This window comes from Ascaphus truei, chromosome 13, assembly GCF_040206685.1.
Source record: "Ascaphus truei isolate aAscTru1 chromosome 13, aAscTru1.hap1, whole genome shotgun sequence".
Lineage (NCBI taxonomy): Eukaryota > Metazoa > Chordata > Amphibia > Anura > Ascaphidae > Ascaphus > Ascaphus truei.
The window spans coordinates 29,970,692-29,991,330 of NC_134495.1; the positions used below are offsets into that span (position 1 = coordinate 29,970,692).

A 20,639-nucleotide genomic window follows, 5' to 3' on the forward strand; every position below is an offset into this window, starting at 1 on the left:
TTATTTAATGTGTGGTTGAAACTTATCCCAGTTTCATATTGCAAAGCCAGTATAACCAGCCTCAAACTGATGAGATACAAAAGGTCAAATCAGCTGTCTGAGCAGGTTTACTGGCTATGTTAAAAAGCTGTGTAATACGGCAGGCATAAGCTTATAGGGCTCCATATTAAAATGAAGCAAAAGGTGACGCTGTGTGCTCATTTGCATGTCATTACCCAGAATCCCTGGCTGCAGGGGAAGCACTGAATGCTAAGAGATAATGATGAAAAGCAGAGACCTGTCCGAGACATGTGAGTGTGCTCACAAGTAATTATTTAATTTGATAAATGATGGAGTATAATGGGACCTACAGTATATATAAAGGTGTCACACACTATTTTTGTTGGGCGAGACTGGCACATGTCAAACGCAATTTGAATTGCACTTGTGTGAGCCCATATAATAACCTTATTTTTTTCCATCTGCACCAGTTGGGCCAACAAAATATTTTTTGCATTTGCTTTGGCAAACAGAAATAGCCTGCGCATGGCATTCAGATGTAAATGCTATGCGCTAAACAATATATTTTTCTGCATCAAAAAAAGGCTACAGTGCGTCAAAATTGTCGGCCAAGTTGAACTTGGCGTAAACCCTAAAAAGACTCGTAATAGTGTCAGCGCAGAATAAAGTTGCGACGTATGAAAACAACAATGTATTTGACGCAGCACGCATGTTTCATTATACAGGTTAAACAAATGTGTCATTTCCACATTATGGCTAAATATGACCCTAATAATGGATATTTACTAACACTAGTTATAAATGGAAAAATACACAGAATTATGTTTTCATTTCTATTGTATCAATCAGATATTTAACACAAGGGAAGCGTCAAAAAATGATTACAAAAAGAAATGATGTGTTGTATGTAGGAAGACTTCATACCTAGGACTCACCTTTTTGTGAAGGCTTGTATTACTTTAACACTGACATTTTAGAAACAACTAACAGTAACATTATATGGTAGCATACTGTATAGACACCAACGAATTCCCAGAAACTACCCATTAACCATACAGTACCTCTGTATTATAATACTGAGCAATACCAGCATGCACTATTATACAGTATCGTGAGATGCATTTTAGCATGTTATATTTACTATAGCACTGATATTTTCCACAGTAAAATATATATCGAGCTGAGTATTCTAGTTCTGCTCACTTCACATCCCCGGTTCACATGAGCGTTTGCATTAGAGAAAGAGATATAGGAGTCATTCATGCTGACATGATGCTGCCTCGGGAGCCTTCCTGAGAAACGTCTTTGCTCCGTTCTGACAAATTGTTTACAAAAACCAATGATTCCTTCAGGGAGGCGTTGATGGACCAAAGACTATGGTTAACTCGTTTGCATTCTCTGCAGCGAAATTGACCGGCGGTTGCTCAATCTTCCCTGTTCCCGCACAGTACGAGCTGACAGAAGTATCTTCCCATCACTGGAGTGTGGTCTCCAGAAATACTTCCCTTAGATATTACATTTGACTTTGTGCTCTGAGAGCATTAGCTCCAGGTGTCTTTTAGCAGCTATTGTAAGTCATAGTGACATGTGGCTACCCGTAGTTCCAATTTAGATGGAACCCCATAGGGCTTGGTGTTTTTAAAGGTAGCTGTGTGCAAGAAACAGATAAGTGAGACAGCCGGGGAAAAGAGCATTTTGATTCTATTTAGAGCTATTATTTGAAATACAATATTGGTGATCTTCATAAAACGTCCCAGCAAAAGCAAAATGATAACGATGAGCTTTGCTATTCCTAACAGAGGCAAAGTAAATGACCCTAGACATTTAGGCCCATGTTTACTAAGTGGCTCTGCAATGCCACAAGTGACCTTCTGGCAGCTGAAGACAGCTTACAGCGTATTCCCTTCAATGGCTTTTCTGGCGTCATGCTGGGGCGCGGAAATATCATTTTAAATTATGCTTCCGTACGCTTAAATACTAATCTGAAATTTCTTCACCTACACCATCAAAATACTGTCGCGGCCCCTTTAATCCTCCTGCTTACCCGTAAAAATGCGGGGAGGTTCTCCGTTTGTAACGGAGTTTCCCGCGCGGCGGCCGCATCATCAGACAAGCGCTAATGGCGCTTAACGTTGAAAGGGCCCGCGGCGCGGGAAAACAGTAGAAAAATGCCGCATCTGCCCGAGCTTTTAAAAAGCCTGCGGCCGCCACTGTATTTGTTCCTTTTTTGGGGTGCTCAGGAATGGGCTGTGCCTGGCATACAGATACATATGGTATGTACTAAAAAGGAATGTTTTTCTGTGCCCAAAATTATCTGCCAAGATCAACTTGGTTGAAACTTTATTTAGCGCAGAATTTAGTTGCTATAAGTTACTCATAAGAAGAAGAAAACCCCTATGAACCTCAGGTTGTAATGTTGTCACGCTAACCTTTCAAAATTGGTCTAAATGTATTTGATTTTTAAGACATTAATCAGTTACCTAGTTGTAAACTATTAGATATATCACTGTAATATGTTACAGCTATTCCTGAATGGGAAACCATCCTTTAATGCAGCGGTGCGCAAACTCCCTGCCCTGCCCCCCTCCCCCCCCCCCCCTCCTCCTCGGTCGCGCCTCCCCCTCGCCTCTAATGTTGCGTCAAATGATGCTGCGGGGTTATTTGACGTCCCATCTCTATGGCAAAGGGCGTCATTTGATGCCGCGTTGTCACAGAGACGCGTGACTGGAGCCGGATAAGTAAGTTTACAGAGGCCTCACGCTCTCTGCGCGGGAATGCCGCGCCCCCGAAAAGTCTTGCGCCCACTAGTTTGCGCACCGCTAATTTAATGCGCATTCTGCACACTGAATCATTAGCACACACTGTTTTCCTAATCACCGAGTACGTATATACAGTATCTGGATTGCAGATGTGCAAACCTTTCGTGATTCGTGTTGCTGCTGTTTCGATGGAACTACCGGCGCAAATGTTGACCAAACATTTGGACCTAAATGTTCTAGCGAAACAGTCCAGATTATTCCAAGTTTACTTGAATTGCAAAAGTAATCGAAATTCATTGGACATGCAATGCCCACTGTCTTTTTAGCGTTAAGCAAACTTCTTGCAAACGTTTTGGATCGAAGAAAAATCTTCGCCAAACCAAAGTTCACTAACATGCAAAATGTTTAATCATCCCTAATCTGGAATCCTACATTAGGCTAAGGCCTCAGTGCGCGCAACGGGGTACCTGGCGGCGCTCGATACCTTCATCAGCGTGACTTGATGGACTCCAGGCAACTCTCGGCAGGGAGGCGCAGCGGGGGTGCGGCCATGATGCCACGCAGCTGGTTCACCCTCATTGGCTGAACCGTCGCTTGACCAATGCTCGCCTGCTGCGCCAAAAGACAAAAATCTTGTCTTTTGGCAAACGCGGTCACGCATCGCACTTTGTGCACACGCCGACTGGGGCCTGCCTGTAAAAGATGTGTGCAGGGGTACATTTAATGGAGACCGATTAGAGTGAAATTAAATCCCGGCTTTATTGCGCCTGTTCCTTAAACAAGGCAAAACATACAAAAAGAAACAAAATAAAGGCCTACTCCACTTTGGAGAATAACTAAACCTTTACTCCAGCTGTTTCTAGCTAAGCTGGTTACTACCCTAAATATAAATATATATATATAAATATATATATATATATATATATATATATATATTCATGTAGAGGTATCAGTACCGTGTTAGCCGAGCTTCAATAATCAAAAAAATAAAAAAATAAATAGATGATACCGTTCTGTGGCTAACGAAATGCTTTTATTTGTGCGAGCTTTCGAGATACACTGATCTCTTCTTCCGGCGGTGTTACAATGAATGAAGCAAAAGGTAAACTTAAAAACAGTGTCTCTTGGAATGTTATCTGTGCTGTTTAACACCTCTAGCCATAAAACACATCCACACCGGGGGAAGGAACAGCACAGATAACATTCCAAGAGACACTGTTTTTAAGTTTACCTTTTGCTTCATTCATTGTAACATCGCCGGAAGAAGAGATCAGTGTATCTCGAAAGCTCGCACAAATAAAAGCATTTAGTTAGCCACAGAACGGTATCATCTATTTATTTTTTTATTTTTTTGATTATATATATATATATATATATATATACACACACACAACAGTCCAACAAGAAAGTCTCTTTTATCTGTTTGTGTTGTTGTAGCTGTAGGGGAGGGGCTCTCTGCTCTCCTGGCTCAGCACCCTTGTGTGCTATGGAAATGTCCAGGTATAGAGGTCTTGTCCCCTCATGTCTTGCTGTCAACACACAGTCCTGTGTGCTTCAAGACTCTCTCATTAGTCCAGGTGGAGACTAGTTAACTGAGTGGCTGCAATTAACCATCTCTCTGCTGGATTCTCAGAGCTCTGAGGCTGCTTTATTTAAACAGGGGTAAATCCCTGTTACACTGACCCACAGAAGGCTGTACTTTGTGTGCGGCGCGCGCAGCCACCTTACACAGGTGAAAGGAAAGACTCACTACACAGAGGTTACATTAACAAAACACGCTTTTTGTTTAGAAGTTTTGCTTGTATTACTGTGTAACGGGTATTCCCCCTATCCCAATTGCAGATAGAGTGCCTGTGAGGGGGAACCTATATGTTACCAGGTGTGGTGCATATACCTGCAGGTTCACAAGAGGCCTGAGCCTCCGCTTGCTGGGAACCTGGGTTGCTCTCTGGAACGTTTCTTCGGTCAGCGCCTCCACCTATGTAGGATTCTAGGAGTGTAGAATGTTCCCTACACAGGACCCACATATAGTAACCACATACACAGGAGTATAAGTATAACCGTTTACTATATGCAGAATCAAACATAACACAATACACATCAGCAATTATAACAGTGACAGTGTCCTTCTATGACACTCACAGGCACAACTACCCGTCTTCTCACAGTGCTTTAACCCCCACACCTTATACCTTCTCCAACACTGTGTACCCAGAGTCCCACGAGTCCACTTAACAGACCCAGAACCTATAGACGGGATCAGCGCCTGATGTACCGGTATGTTGGTGCACGATAAATACAATACCTGCCCCAGTGCTCCAGCACCTGAGGCTGCAGATTCTTCACAAAGGATCCGCTGCTCTGCGATCTCCTCTGTGACGTCCTGCAACTCTGCCTGGCGGTGGGTGACTCCCGCATGGAGTGATCCACCTTTGGAAGGTCTCTTATCTCTGCAGCCGCAGAGAATGATTCACTCTTGCTTCCAAGGGCCAGGATGTAACGCTTCCTGGCTGTAACCCTCACTATGCTGGTTCTACAGGACCCTGTCCCTATCCTAAGGGGAGTCCCTGCAGCAAACCACAAGCTGGGGTGAGTAGAGCCTACCTGGGGCCTGGGGGAGACTTCTGGCCCTGTGAAGAAGGCTACTTGCCTTCCTGCACATGCACACCCTCCCCTCCCTGTGTCCCAGCTTCTTACTGACACTCCCTGTCTGCACACAACATTGTATCTCCTTTGCTGCAGGAGAATCTGTAAACCCTATTGGCTTTAATGCAGAAGGTGATAGGGGTGAAGGGCAGTCCCCAGAGGCTGCTGGGAATCGTAGTCCACTCAGGACCTCTTCTCTATTAGCTCCGCGTGCTCGATCTCTACTGCGCATGTCTGAAGCTGTAATGGCCGCCGCTACTCTTAACTGAGCATGCGCAACTTCCAAGAGCTCCTGCACACATGTAATGGCCACCGCTACCCTTGCCAACCTCTGTGCATTGCACTGCACAGGCGCGAACTCCCGCGCCAACCTCAACATGGCCGCCGTGCCTGCTCTGCTTACGCGCAAGCCTCCGCACATGCGCGAACACATTAAACATGGCGGCGTCCTGCCGCAGCTGCCACCGGGAGCCCCCGGGAACGCGCTCGCCCCTGCAGCAGCAAACACGCAAGGGGGAAAGAAACCGGCAGACAGGGGGACCGGAGGGACCCTGGCTACAACTGTATACATTATAAATAATATTCAGTAAATTGACACAAATCGCTTTAAATGGCAAACTAAAGCATCTTATCATAATTAGTTATCACTGAGGACTACAATGGATACAGAATATGTGGCAAACGTTTCTATGGGAAACTAATTTTTACAATAGATAGCCAACTAATTAGATCCTGCAAAAGGACTGGATTGCTAATATATTATTCTTTGTTTGGACAACGATGGACAAGTGTAAATGTTGCCAGCATGAAAAAAGCACGAGTGAAACATTGGTCCTTTGTTTTAAAAGAAAGCAGCATTCTTTTGTTTTCATAGAAAGTTAAAAAGATTAGCCAAAAATTGCCTTTCACCTTTTTTGTTCTGTTCTGCGTCTCTCATATCCCTGGAACCATACCGGGCGCCACACTATCCAAGATATATGTCCTTACAAAAAAGGTCACATCGGGATAACAACATTGGGAGGGATGCTGATGATGACATTATTCACGCTTTTTTGTTATTAGTCTGGCATCAGTGGTTATTATTATTATCATCATCATCATCATGTATGGTGCCAACGTATTCCGCATCGCAGTGTACAATGTCGGAGGGCAGACAATAACATTGTTGACAAGAGTACAAATATGTTAAAACAAACTGAGACAATAGTAAGGAGGTCACTGCCCCAAGGAGCTTACACTCTAGAGCAGGCGTGCGCTAACTTCTGTGCCTGCTCTCCCCCAGTGCTCACGCCCCCCCCTTACCTGTGTGCCGGCGTCAAATGACACTGCGGGGTCATGTGACGTTACGTCACGTGACAATGCCGCGATGCTATGGCGACGGACGGCAAATGACGCCCCGGGGTTATGTGACATCACATGACGCCGCATTGCCATGACGACGTGTCGGGCCCGAAGCTGGTTGAATCACAGTAAGTGAGTTACAGAAGTCTCCCGCGGTACCCCGGCTTTTAATTTAAATGCCTTGGGGAAGAGCGCGGAGCCTCTGTAAACGATGCAGTGCCCGAAAACATGCTCCGGGCGCGCTCCCCAATTTGCGAACGCCTGATCTAAAGGGCTTTTCCATGTATGTGTGGTAGAGAGTCTGCTTGTGCATGGCAGAGAATTTCAGAGTTGGGGTGCAGTCCAGGAGAAGGAGCCGGAGTGAGAGGAAGTAATAAGGGCGTTGGAGAGACGCAGATGTAGAGCGGAGTGCAGACTGCGCGTGGGAAAGCACTTGGAAATTACGTCAGAGGTGTAGAGAGGGGTGTGTTATGTATAACGTTGTAGGTGACCACAAGTGTATTCAATTTGACTCTAGTGAGCAGAAGAAGAATGGTTCCCAAGCTTTTTGAGCTGAACCCCCACAAAAGTATTTATTTTGCCTTGTGGACCAATATGCTATACAGAAATCCCATTGAAAAATAATAAGAATTCCACGTAGTGGCATATATTACGTGAGTTATTAATGCTGGACAAATACACTTTCTCTGAACGCTTCACTTTATTTGTCTCAGTTTATGTACAGTATGTACTATATATCTTTATTTATATAGCGTCCCGGTACATCGCACTTCAGTAATACCCGGGACATAACAATATATAACACATAATGGAAATAAGCACATAAAACAATAGGAAAAAGGTGTCCCTGCCCCGAAGAGCTTACAATCTAAGTGGTAAGTGGGGAGAAGTTAGAGACAGAAAGCGGGTGTTTTGGTAAGTGCGTCTGCATGGGGCCATGATCACAATCTAAGTGCATTCTATACGTCACCTGTTGTCGCTCTGAACCCCTTATTAAACCTTCTCAACCCCCTCAGGGGCCAGATCCGCAGACTGGGAAACACTGTATAAAATAAACCATTTGAGTGGAACTGTTTTGTTACTTTAATCAATTTTTTTGCCAATGATCAAAAAAATCCCCAAACTCTTGTTAGCGCATGGACTGTTCAAATACAAAATACCTGCAGCTTTATTACATCTCATGGTAAACAAACAACTTCCTGGCCACCTACTTGGCTTCTTCAAGATATGAAGGTTGGTCTTTCACTGGATGAAGCCATATGGGTTTCTTTATTTATTGTAGTTACTGCAATTAAGCTGTAGCATTTTCCTTATAGCGTTTCCTTGACAAATGTGTTGTGTTATAAAGGTGGGTGCGTCCCACGACGTCCTCGTGAATTATTCAGCAGCTAATTAACTCCAGCAGAGACTATTTTGCTGACTGCGGTATGTGGAATAGTAGTCTTAGCTCCGTCGTCGGATTGCCTCTTACAATCGCCATTCTACCCTTCAGCCTTTATTTCTCGAGGGAGCGATTGAAAGATGAGCGCGGTGCAGTTTTAACAGCGTCTTAAAGATGCAATCCCACTGGGGATTATTTGTAATGTTTTCAGGAAAGAGGCAGACCTCAGCACGAGGTTTGTATCCTTTGCATAAAAAAGTGTACTTTTTAACAAATAAAGATCATTAAAAATAAATGATCACTACTAATCCACTTACAGTTGTGCTAACATAAGGGAGTGCAATAGCAGAAAATGCCTTCTTTATTTGATCTAGTTACTGTAACATCTTATGCATGCTACTGTAATAATTTCTTCCTAGGTACCTTTAACAGTCTTGTTTAACCTCTCCGTCTAAATAATGGGACGTTAGCTAACACAGGAGTGGACGTTATGTTCCGTGAGTTAACACCTTATTCACTAAGCTAATTAGCTGCAAAAATAACGGTTGTCATTGAGCTCATTAGCAGAAACTTAGGGGCCTATGCTATAAGCGTCGATAAGCCACTTATCGAGCACTTATTAGCCAAAATGCCAACTGCTACTCAGTAAGCCTCGAAAAGTGGGCGATAAAGGCATGAATTGTCAAAAATTTCAGCCGTTATCTTCCTTAAGATATGGTAAAATTACTCCAACTAAATTTCGATTTCAAATGGAATCAGAACCATATTAAATATCTAGGGGTCCAATTAACAAAGGATTATTCAACCTTATACAGTACGAATTTTAAACCATTCTTCGACCAAATAACTAAGGATTTGGCCACTTGGAATCCCAATATAATATCCTGATTTGGGAGGATAGCCACTATTAAAATGAATATTTTACCAAGACTTCTCTATCTCTTTCAAACTCTCCCAGTTAGAATCTGTCAGAAAGACTTAATTAATATACAGAAGAAAATTTTCAAATTTGTTTGGCACAATAGGCGACCCAGGATATTCTTTATAAGTCCAAATCAGGAGAAGGCTTAGCTCTTCCAAATTTACAAAACTACTATAGAGCTGCACAGTTAGGACAACTCATTAGCTGGTATGCAAACCCAACCGATAAACGATGGGTCGAAATAGAGGATTTGATTTGTTCCCGATGCGAAATAAAGAATCTCCTCTGGCTCAATAAAAAATCTAGACCAAATGAGATCTACAAAAACCCGGTGATATCTTTTGCCTGTAATATCTGGGATTCCCTTAAATCCAGGTTCCAACTAACCGGCATCCCATCCCTTATGCAACCCCTATTCTCGGACCCCTCCCTTCCTTTCTACACAAGTAACCCACAATCCAATATTTGGGTTCGAAAAGGACTCATAAGAGTTAATGACATTCTCATTCAAGGGAAAGTCCCTTTATTCGCCTCGCTACAAACAAACTACGATATCCCCTCTTCCGAATATTTTACATTTCTCCAGGTTAGACACTTTATCCAATCAGTCTACAAATCAAAACAATCCCATGTTTTAACTTTATATGAGGACTGGTGTCTGCGCCAACCCCATACAAAGGGCATTATCTCCAGAATATATCAGCGCTTATCCCCTATCAAGAGCAACCAAACCCCTGATAATTATATGGTATCCTGGGGAAAAGATTTTAACGTCAGTATAGACCTCGATACTTGGAAAGACATCTGGGAAGCCGCTTCCAAAAATTAATTGTGCGTCGTGATTAAGGAGAATATCTACAAGCTAATATTCAGATGGTATATGACTCCTGCCAGGTTGCACTCTTTTCTCCCAGGTGTTTCCCCTCTGTGTTGGCGTGGTTGCGGTGAAGTGGGGAATATACTACAAATATTCTGGTCATGTCCCAAAATCCAACAAACATGGATGGAAGTGTTCACCCTAATACTGTATATAAGATTTTAGAAATCAATGCCCCACATGACCCAATATATATGTTGCTAGGAAAACCAATAGTTAACCATACTAAAAAAGAAGCTAAAGTAATATCCCACATTTTAAACGCTACAAGGTGTACAATTGCCACAAATTGGAAACAATCTGACCCACCATCCCTAAACCAACTAAATAACAAAATGTGGCATATAGTCATAGTCATAGTATATATGGAAAAACTCTCAGCCTATTTAAACGGCTCTACCTCGCAATTCTCTGAGATTTGGGCTCCTTGGTTCCGCCATGCAGGTATATCCCCATACATAGATAAGAATACTTGGAACAGACTGATACATGTGGTATTCAAATTGTTGTTTACTGTGCTATATTGTTACAAATGCTGTCCCTTCCCTCCCTTCCCTGATCTCCCTCCCCTTTATTGTTCCACAACTAGTTTATCTGTATTATTGCACTCCCCCTCCCCTTTTTTTCCTTTTTTTTCCACGTTTTCTGTTTTGTTTTTCATATTTCTTTATGTATATAAAATGATCAATAAAAATCTAAGTAACAAACAAAAAAATTCAGCCGTTATAAAAAAATCGCCGGGTGAGCGGCGATAAGCCACTTATCGGCAGGTTCTGAAACTCGTGCAATTCTAGTAGCCACGATTAGATTATCGAGGCCAATCGCGGCTCTAGAATGGTGAGTTTCTCCCAAAATCCTCACGACAAGAAAAGTTGGCGGGAGGCTGGTGAGAAGATGCTGAGAAGCGGCGATACAGGACTTCGAAAAAAAAATGCTTTTTTTCTGCATTGGATTGATGCCTGGAGTCTCCGGAGCTGATATCCATTAATATCAGTACCGGAGACCCCCGGCATGAATCCCATGCAATAAAAATGCTTTTACAGGCAACCTTAGGTAATGAAGGGGTTAACCCCTCCCGCTATCAACCAAGGGCCAAATACCCCCTTCACCCACCCCCGCTACCCACTAGAAACACTAATACCCTCATCCTCTACCTCTACATGATTGATACCAGAGGCCGCGGATGTCCTCACGTGGTCCCTGCGGGTGTCTGGAGGCCCTCGGGTGGTCCCGCAGGTGTCTGGGGGCTCTTGGGTGGTCCCTGCAGATGTCAGGGGGTTCTCGGGTGGTCCCAGTGGGTGTCTGGGGCCCCTCTGGTGGTCCCCACGGGTCTCTGGGGGCCCTCAGGTGGTCCCCAAGTGTCTGGGGGTCCTCAGGTGGTCCCGTGGGTGTCTGGGGGCCCCCGGGTGGTCCCCACGGGAGTCTGTGGGCCCTTGGGTGGTCCCAACAGGTGTCTGGGGGCCCTCGGGTGGTTCCCATGGGTGCCTGGGGGCACTCGGGTGGTCTCCACGGGTGTCTGGGGGCCCTCAGGTGGTCCCCATGGGTGTCTGGGCACCCCATAATGGGCCTGTATCTCGGGAAGCAGGGGGTCCCCGGACCTAAAATCAACGTTTTTCTGCTCCGGAGACCCACTGCTCATCTACACTAGTATTACATTTTATATTAAAAAACATACATTTCGGGCGAGATTTGCGCAAAGAGAGGCAGCTCTCTCTGCAGCTGAAAGAAATCGCCGGGTAAGGCCTTTTCAGAGAGGTGATCATCACGCCGCCGGCTACTCGCCCGTTTTGGAAGTTTAACTATCACAGGTAATCGAGGCTTTCTGAATACCGTGATAGCAACACTTAAAAAATGGCCAAGTGATTTAAATGGCCAAGTGATGTTTTTTTATGAACACTTATAGCATGGGCCCCTTAATCTCATGTTATCACTGCGTTAAACCTCACATATTGTGCCATTATTTAAGTCTTTCAGACTCTGTATAGGACCCTTTTTCAGAAGACGGGGGAGGAGGAAAGAGGAAGAGGGGGGCGGGAGAGAGGAAGAGGGAGAAAGGAGGAGAGAAGAAGAGGGATAGAGGGGGAGGCAAAGAGGAAGAGGGGAGAGAGGAAGAGGGGGAGAGAGAGGAAGAGGGGAGAAGGGAGGGAGGAATGAAGAGGTGGGGGAGGGAGAGAGGAAGAGGGGGGAGAGGAAGAGGGGGAGGGAAGGAGAGAGGAAGAGGGAGAAAGGAGGATAGAGGAAGAGGGATAGAGGGGAAGGGAGAGAGGAAGAGGGGGGAGGGAGAGAGGAAGAGGGGAGGAGGGAGAGTGAAAGGGAGAGCGGGAAGAGAGGAAGAGGGGGAAGGAGAGAGGAAGTGGGGGGAGGGAAAGAGGAAGAGAGGGAAGGAGAGAGGAAGATGGAGATGGGAAGAAAGAAAGAGAAGATAGAAGGAGAGAGATAAGGAGAGAGGGAGAGAGGAAGAGGGCGGAAGACGAGAGGAAGAGGGCGGAAGGCGAGAGGAAGAGGGGGGAAGGAGAGGAAGATGGAGACAGGAGGAAAAAGAAAAGAGAGGGGGAGAGATAAGGAGAGAGATAAGGAGAGAGGGGAGAGCCCATTTTCATATAATTTAGAATAACGTCTGTTATTTTAATATGCCATGCTATTTATGGGAGTAAATCCTGATTAACATCATGTTAAGTGCTTTAGTGAATACAGCGTTACCATTAGCGGGATGTGAACCTCATGGTACAGATGTAGCACACGTTATGCCACCTGCCCCTTTCTCATGCACGACTAATTCATTTTCAGTGGTGTCTGCTCCTGCTGATTCGTTTGGATGCTCCTGCTGATGCGTTGCGTGTATCCCACTCAAAGCCACCACAGCTTGTACATGGGCCTAGGACAGAATGTGGAGCTGGGGGTGAGGGGGCGGTGCGGAAGGTTTGTAGAGCGGGGTGGAGGAGGTAGGATAGCGGGCCTTCAGTACGTGCGGGCCTGGGGCACAGCTACAGAGGAGGGACCAGCCAGACGATCACGTTAGTGCTTTCTTCTGCTATCTGCTGGACGGGACTCCCCACTGCAACCAGGCGCAGGACAGTTATCTTGGTTCTCCTACCGTCGGCAGCTGTGGTCCCGCTACCACGTGCCCGGGGGAACAATAACGGCTGCTACATCTGTAAGTAGTCTAACAGAGCTTAGTGAATCCCACCCCCCTTTCTTGGGGTCTCTCTCTCTTTCTTTCCTTCCTTCATTCTCGCATGCCTTTCCATTTCTGTTAATATTCTCCATTGCAAGTCCTTCTCAGCCATCATTTTTCTGCGCCTCCGCACATGATCTGTGTCACTCCCAAACTAAAACTGATACGACCACCTCAACAGTTTTTGGAAATTAAAGAAATTAATGTTATGTAAAAAGCTAAACTCACATGGACTCAGAGCCCAGAGCCCAGTCCCTGCATCTCTACTGATGTTTCGTTTGCGAAAGATGTAAAATCCTCGACTCGTTTTGTCTTCATTTGTTTTCCTTTGTTGGTTCCATAACTGCATGAGACGTCAATGAGTTTTCAGCCCTTATCCTACAGAGAAATATAAATATATATATTTTTCATGCAGATGCAGAAGCATCAGAAAAGAAGCCAGTTATCCTTCGGGGATTAAACGGGATGTGATTTAATTTTCTGTGATGTTTTATGTTCTGTCTTGTGCGCTTCTTAAAGATGTAGTAAGTGAAAGTGTTGTTGCCTTTGTGACAGCAAAGGACACAGTGCTCGGAGGAACCACAGCACAGATCTAACCCGAGGCAAAAATTAAATCAAATACTGGTATTATGCCAAAGGAAAAATACTATTTTGGAAGGTTCCTTGTTTGCTGATGAGATTCTTCAACAATTGGATGGTAGGTAATGCCAAGGCAGTGGTTTGATTAATTCTAACAAAATAGTTAAACATCTCGAAATGTCTCAATTCTGCAGTGTAATCATTTAACATAATAATAGTAATGTAACCTTTTGAAAACACTGGTGCCATTGACTTGTATTGAGTTTCAGGAGGCAATCCAAGCAATATCTTATATGTGGTTGTTTTCTTTTGTTTTGCTTTTTAAATCAGGTTTGTGGTATTAGATATTTACTGCATTTTTTTATTATTCAGCTGTTAATGCAATTTTTTATGTATTTTAATATACTGAGCATCCTTAGATTTTTTTTTTAGCAGGCTTTAGCACACCTCAGCAGTGCAAGATATTTGCAACACTTTCCTGTTTGTGATCATTTGTTGCCAATATTCCCAGCAGTTTGAGTTGCAAACTGTAACAATAGATAATGTTATCTTAGTAATATATGAATACATTGTAGCTGCTGTGCTACATTGACTGAAGGATTGATTGAAACAGAAAGGCGGCCATTTAGTGAACCCTGGCAAGCAGGATCTTTGCTGGTCGATCAGAGCAGAACGATTGATCGGCAGCTTCGGTAATTCGTTTTCAATAAAGGTAACCAAAGGCTGCACATAATAAAACAAAATCTTATTTTTGTTTTATTTTGTTTGAAGTCCCGCATGGATCTTTAAGGCTCCAGTGCTACTTGTGGATGATTTTATTTATTTTTAAACTTGAAAATAATTATAAAAACTAAAAGTTAAATAGCACAATTTGGGTCCTACATGTATAAATCTGGTTCTCTTCCAGGAAGATGTCCTGTGAAAAAACATTGGAAGACCCCTAGTTCACCAAGACATACTCCATCTAAGATCTTGTAGCATCTTTTGGTTTCAATGATGCTAATGTTTGGCAGTTACCTACCACAAATGGAATGGACTTCAATAGTACCAAGTAGATGCGAGTACAAAAACCTCTCTCTTGAAGTCAGAAGTGTGGTGGTATTTGGGCAGCGGTGTCAAACTCCAGGCCTCAAGGGCCACCAACAAATCAGGTTTTCAGGATATCCCTGATTCAGCACAGGTGGCTCAATCAGTGGCTCAGTTATTGACCCCTGAACTGGGGGGTAAAGAGAACCACGATTTGTTTTACTTTATAACATCAGAGTACAGCACCACTATTAACAAACTTAGCTCCACTTTCTATTATAAGAAAAATGGGTTTATTTTAGAAAACCTCACCCCATCACAGATACTGTGAAAATTTCTCTGAGACATGGTTAGAATGGCCTTTCCACTATGCTAAATACATTTAGATATTGTTGTTTTTTTTATTATTAGGGACATAACTACTACTTTTTGTAAGCTACTTCGACCAATGGCTAAAGTGGCTTTACTATGAAAAAAGATTGGTTATGCATTGGGTAGTCAATAGGAGTGTCCATGAGATAGTGTCCCAATTGGCATTCTCACCGCGTTATGAATAGTCCCCGTAGATATTATTATATATACTGCAAGTTGACGACATTCTATGGCATATTGGAAAGACAGTACTAACACTGCGGTCCCCAATCGGATCATCCCCAAGATCCATGGGTTTAGACTTTGTTCTCTTGTCTTTCAATGTGAAGATGTGTTGGTGCATGTGATTGAGTGCGTTGCAGGGACGTGTTAGTAACGTTAGAGTTAAGGTAATTGCACAGATATCTCTAGACAGCATCCTGGAATGCAGACTTTGTAACTGTTTCTCCCTTCCCATGGGCTGAAGGCAGCAGGAGAACAATTCTTACCAACCTTACCCAGTACACAGAAAGCAGCACTGGGTAAGGTTGGTAAGCACTAGATTTATCAGCAAGAATAATAGTTCTGTTGGCTAACATTGGTCTTCCTGATAGAACATGACGTTCTGAACTCAATGGATAAAAATCTGCTTCATGTTTAAAATAAGCAATTCAGCCAGGAAGCGTAAAGGGATCCTTCTCCTCATTAATAAATAATTACCATTTCATTACAGAAGCTTTTTCCTAGTAAAACCTTAGTGGTAAAAAGAGGTCGCCTGGCATAAAATAGGATCTACATGGCAAACGATCAGTTATTTCTAAAAGGGAATAGGTAAGAATGAAATAAGGTGCATTTTTTAACAAGTAAAATACAATGGATTACTCCGTCAAATCCTAGTTTTAGTATCCAGAATATAAAAGTGAAATTCTAACATACAACTTCAAACGCTTCTCCATAACGTTCCAAATTATTTTAAAAGCTTTCTTATTTCGAGCATATGGGAAAGTTACCTTGTATAAGATGTACAGCTATAATTCCAAGTGGCATGCATTTAACATGATCTCACTCACAGTGCATGGAGTATTTTTGGAAAAAGCCGCATTTCCTCACTTGTGGTCAGTGTACTAAAAACTCTGCAAAAACCTGTCATATTAATTTATGGTAACTATATATGTGTGCTGGTGCTAATGGCTCAGCCAAGCTTTCCGGATGCGTTCTGTATCTTTTAAGCTTGCTAAATGGAGTTACAGTTGAATCATGCACTGTAGCACTGATCAGTACGGCAAGTTTCGGCCGCAAGTTTTCAAAGACATAATAATTTATTTCTCCAACGGCTTCTTGCACCCAAAAATGTTGCAGGTTCAGCGTGTGTATTATTGATCCAAGAAGAGATCTGATGTATTGGATTTAGAAAGTAATTTGTTTTTTCCCCCCCTTGTGAAACATCTCTTGCAAATGTTACACTGGGGTATTTTGTTTGCCTACTTCACGATCAATATTAGCATCTCATCCAGTATTGCATTGAACAAACAGCTGAACTCTATAATATGTCTTTCTGAAAGGCAAGCTGGCAATTTTCTTTTGCTATTTTGTTAACATGGAATTGAAGCAGGGGATCTCAGGAGCTGAACCCCATTCGTGGCAGCTCTGGGAACCCCTTGCTTCCTGAAATACTTACCTCCTTAGGGGGAGCCGGTAGCTGCTCCACTTGCCTAGCAGGGTTCCTGTAATGACAGAGTTTCAAAGCTCCCTCGCCCTGCCGGCCAATAGGAAGCCGTGATGTCCTCGAGTTTGGCTTCCTATTGGCCACCATGACACGGGAGATTTAAACTTTGCCAAGATACTGGCAGCCCCTTCCCCTTTGGAGGTGTGTATCTTGGGAAGAAGGGGGTCACCATAGCTGAAATTAATGGGGTTTAGCTCCGTATAGTCCCTGCGTCAAACCTGTGTTAAAAAAAACAGTAATAACAATAAGCACAAATTGCTCCTTTAACCCTACTGTAGTGCCGACGATCATTCTAAAACAAACCTGGGGCAATCTCCAAAAAGACCCAGGTACATGCTGGGTACATGCTGCAACATGTCACACATTTCTGCAGACAGACTAATGGCCCATTGGATTAACAGCGGGGGTCCCTGGCAGTCCCATTAAAACTGAATGGGACTGCCAGGAACCCCTGCTGTGTTAATCCGGTGGGCCATTAGCCTCTGCAGAAATGTCACTGAAATGTACCCAGCATGTATCCAGCATGTACCCAGCATGTACTATACCCAGCATGTACTTGGCTGGTTTAAAGCAAGTTTTTAAGGCGAGTTTTAGAATACTCATTGGCTCGTGTGTATGTTATGAACAACGTGCAGTGTGCACTGTGTCTTGCCATCGCAATTTTTCAAAACTGGGTAAGTCACGGGAAAGACAACAACTCGCTACATTAATATTCTTTACATCTAATAAAGAAAATCATACTTATATTAGTATGCCATTCTGTTACATGCTGTAAGAATACAGGGATAATCCTCCTTAGGGTTGAAAGCAATCTAAGCCTTCTCCCATGCTGCCACCCGCTTGTGGGATAGTGATAGTTTTGATGTGCGGATTATTTTGTTTAACTGGGATCACCAGGTGGATTTAAAGTAAAAGGGTAATAAATCGTGGCTTTGGCCTCTTGTTTCCTAAAAACAATCTATTTACTACTCTATCTTTTAACAGAAGCCACACTATGGAGAAATAGTAAAAAAATAAATTAAGAGCTGTCTGGTCCAATTTAAATTTATTGGAGTCACCTGTGGAATGATTGTTTAAATGTGCAAAGTGAAAGTAAATGCTAACTCTTAAATATATATATATATATATAGTTTGAGAGGACGTTAACCAAATGAAACTATATTTCCTTATTTTATTGATTTTTGAAATAATTTGCAGTGCGCCAGCATTGAGGGAATGGTTTGTTATTCTAACACTAAGCAAACATGTATTAATGGTTGGTTAGTTCCCTATTACCAGTGTCAATGAATTTTTTAATCAGTCTCCTAATAGTCAAATAACAGGAGTGGAATCCAATATTGTGAAACAGAAACAAAAAGTAAAGCAGTCGCCATAACAGAAATGCATGGAATCAATATTGGACCAGTGTGAATAAATTAACTACAGAAAATGGAAATGTAAAGAAGAATAAGTTCAGAAAATTGCCACCAAATGAATAAAGGGGATGGAAAATCTGATTTATGAAAAGAGGCTAGCTAAATTAGAAATTTGTTTACATTAGAAAAGAGGCGTCTAAGAGGGGATATGATAACTATATACAAATATATTCAGGGTCAATACAAGGAACTTTCTAAACAACTATTCATCCCAAGGGCAGTACAAAGGACACAGGGTCATCCCTTAAGGTTGGAGGAAAGGAGATTTCACCAGCAACAAAGGAAAGGTTTCTTTATTGTAAGGGCAGCTACAATGTGGAATTCATTACCCATGGAGACTGTGATGGCAGATACAATAGATATCTTCAAAACAAGGTAGGACATATTTTTTAGAAAGGAAAAGTATACAGAGATATACCAAAATAAGTAAACATGGGAACAATATTGATCCAGGGAGAAATCTGATTGTGAGTGGAAGGGATTTATTTTTCACTTCTAAGATTAGATGATGTGTCACTGAGGTTTTTTGTTTGCCTTCCTCTGGATCAAAATACTGTAAATACTGTACAAATATAGGATAAAGTATCTCTCGTCTAAAATAAGCATAGGTTACACTTGATGGACATACAGTATGTCATTTTTTTCAACCTACTTTGTAACAATGTAACTATGTAACAATTTTCATATCTGGGAATTAAACAATTACCTGTTGATATATATTTTAAGCCATTTCTTAAGGTTGCTTTTTATTTACTGTAAATGGATGATAACAATCAATAATTGCTGTGTTACTTTAGTGAATAGATGCCTTAAAGCAGCAATCCATGTTTTGTTTTTACGGTATATATATATATCTTATACTATATTAGTGAAAGCACTGTATGTTTGCCTGCCTGCCTGGATGTCCGGTGTCCCTAGGGGAAATCTCATTGGTCCCTTGGCCCGCCCGCCCCCGCACACCTCTCATTGGCCTGAGGCGGAGTGACGGGCCAAAGGACACACAGGGACACACACACACACAGGGAACACAGGGACACACACACACAGGGGGGGACACACACACACAGACACACACACACACACACACACACACACACACACACACACACACACACACACACACACACACACACACACACACACACACACACACACACACACACACACACACACACACACACAGGGACACACACACACAGGGGGGGACACACACACACAGACACACACACACACACAGACACACACACACACACACACACAGACACACACAGTGACACACACACACACAGTGACACACACACACACACACAGTGACACACACACACAGTGACACACACACACACACACACTGTTACATACATTAGCGGGGCTCACAGTGTTAGCAGCACCCGCGCGCACCTCCTCCTCTCCCCGTGTCTCCCGCGCTTTCACCCCGACCCCCCCCTCCCCCGGCGCCGCTACAGTCAGCGGGACACACACACTATTATTACCCCTTCAGCGCCTCGCCCCCCCCCCCACCCAGTGTCAGCGGCCGTGCGAGACCCCCCCTCTATATCTCCCACCTCTCCCTCCCCCCACACATATACATGCCCCCCCCTCCCCGGCGCTACAACTCACCCCTCCCCGGCGGGGGAACAGCCAGTGGCCAAGCAGGCTGCCTCGCGGCGCCGAGTGCCCAAGATGGCGGCGCCCGGGACACAGCGGGGAGCGGCCACAACACGCTGCCTCCCGCCTCAGATCCACGTGGGACCTGCCGGATGGGTGAGTGAGCGGCCTTCACCTCCCCTCCACCCCCCCCTTCACCTCCCCTCCACCCCCCCCCCTCCCCTCCAGTGTCTCCCCGATACCCCCCCCCCCGGCGCCGCTACCCGTCAGCGGGGAGCGAGCGAGCGCCGGGACACAGCGGGAGAGCGGCCACAACACGCTGCCTCCCGCCTCAGATCCACGTGGGACCTGCCGGACGGGTGAGTGAGCGGCCTTCACCTCCCCTCACCCACCCTCACCCCCCATCACCTCCCCTCACCCCCTTTCACCTCCCTCACTCCACTTCTCCCTTCCACCCCCCTTCACCTCCCCATTTACCTCCCCCCCTCCCCCCCCCCTCCACCCCCCCCCTTCACCTCCCTTCCACCCCCCCCCTTCACCTCCCTTCCACCCCTCCCTTCCACTCCCCCCCCTTCACCTCCCCTCCACCCCTCCTTCACCTCCCCTCCACCCCCCCACCTTCACCTCCCCTCCACCCCCCCCTTCACCTCCCTCCACCCCCCCTTCCCACCGCCTCCCCCCCTTCCCACGCCTCCCCCCCCCTTCCCACCGCCTCCCCCCCCCTTCCCACTGCCCCCCCTTCCCACCGCCTCCCCCCCTTCCCCCTTCCCACCGCCTCCCCCCCCTTCCCACCGCCTCCCAGCCCCCCTTCCCACCGCCTCCCCCACCCCTTCCCA

The 20,639-nt window shown here is 44.5% G+C and overlaps 1 protein-coding gene across 3 annotated transcripts in view; it reads right to left on the reverse strand.

Moving 5' to 3' along the window:
* The window catches only part of TTC28 (tetratricopeptide repeat domain 28), a 548,651-nt gene that overhangs the window by 34,422 nt on the left and 493,590 nt on the right, over positions 1–20,639 (reverse strand). The window lies entirely within an intron of this gene.